This window comes from Dipodomys ordii, unplaced genomic scaffold, assembly GCF_000151885.1.
Source record: "Dipodomys ordii isolate 6190 unplaced genomic scaffold, Dord_2.0 Scaffold103, whole genome shotgun sequence".
NCBI lineage: Eukaryota > Metazoa > Chordata > Mammalia > Rodentia > Heteromyidae > Dipodomys > Dipodomys ordii.
Genome location: NW_012267319.1, coordinates 3,031,808 through 3,033,503, shown reverse-complemented (window position 1 = coordinate 3,033,503; position 1,696 = coordinate 3,031,808).

Here is a 1,696-nt window from a genome sequence, read left to right as displayed (position 1 = left end):
TGGTTGGGGCTTAGCGGCTGACACCTGTAATCTCAGCTGCTCAGGGTCCGTGGCGGCCAGGCAGGAGGACTCAGCTGCGTGGCTGGACTTCTGAGGACGCAATAAAGCCATCCCCCGCCTCTGCTCGGAAGGTCGGGGTGAGGCGGTGTGGCTTCCGTCTGGGAAGCAGCGTCCCTGCCGGAGCCCGGTTTACCGTGTGGCTGGATGTCTGTGTTTATTTGGACAATCAAGCCACGCTGACACAAATGGTCTTAATTAAACATTTCATTGCCCCCCCCCCATCTGCTAGATGCTCCCAGCAGAGGCGAAGCAAAACAACCACCCAGAGGGTTCTCCAGGGAGCGGGCGGCGGGCGGCGGGCGGCGGGCGGCGGGCGGCAGCTCCGAGTTCCGCGTGGGAGGCCCTCGAACGTTTGCAGGCAGGGGACAGCACGGGGCCCTGCCTCACGGCGCACGCCGGAGCGGACACGCACAGCGCCAGCCCCAGCCCCAAAACGTACGCGTGAAGCCAAGGATCACGAGAGCGGAATGTTTGAAGCAGCGTGGGCTCGGCGCGCAGAGCCTTCAGGCCATCGGAGTTGGCAGATTCTCGGCTCGCCCTACCAAAGCCTCCAACAACAGAAGGGGACGCAGAACGAGGTAAAATTAAAACCTTCTGTTCATCAAGAGGGCCTCCCGAAAGCGCACAGGGAGCCGCAAGGAAGAAAAGATCTGCAGAGCCGTGAACCCGAAAGGAGTCAGAAAGTAGAACGAACATTCCGAGACTGCCGAAGGACGTGATTAGACATTTTCTCAGAGGAGACATAAAAAGGGCAGCCACCGCGGGGCGGAGCGGGCACTGCTCCCTGGGGAAGCGCAAGCCACGCCACGCCACGCCGCGCGGGCGCCGGTATCCAGACCGGTGCAGTGAAGAACAGCGTGGAACTTCCACGCACGGTGAAATTAGACACACGTGAGCCAGCACGCGCACGCCTGTTCCCCCTCCAGAGAGCAGGAATGCAGCGTCATGCCCTTCCCCCACCCCAAGAGGCCCGAGCAAGAACCCCCTCCCCCCCCCCGCCACATGCGGGCATGAAGAGTGTGCTAGGTGTCGGTGGCTCACACCCAGAATCCTCCGCTGAGATCTGAGAATTGCGGTTCAAAGCCAGCCTGGACAGAAAAGTCCTTGAGTCTCTTGTCTCCAATTAAGCACCAAAATAAATCAATAGCCAGGAGTGGAATTATAGCTAAAGAGGTAGTGCACCAGCCTCGAGCCAAAATCATTCAGGGACAGGGACCAAGCCCTGAGTTCAAGCCCCAGCCTCGGCCCCAAATAACAAACTAACCAGAACAAGTGCACAGGTTTATCCCAGGCATAACCATCTCTTAATCTGGACGTCTGAACTCAGGGTCGCCCCCTTCTCTTCCTTTCTCGGTGGCGCGCTACCACATTAGCCACACCCCAACCCAACTTCAGCGTGAGTCTGCCCAAAATGATCCATGCCATCTAAAGAAAACAGGAGCACACCACCACCACCACACAACGCAGCAACCACAGACGGCCAGGAATGAAGACCAGAGCGCCCCGGGGAAGGGGGAAGGGGGGAAGGGGGGACAGAGGGATGGAGGGGGAGGAGGAGCAAACGCGGAGCGCCAGCGCGTCCCACCAACACGTGCAGAAAGGGAGCTGCGTGCCGGTGGCAGGACGGAGAGGGGCC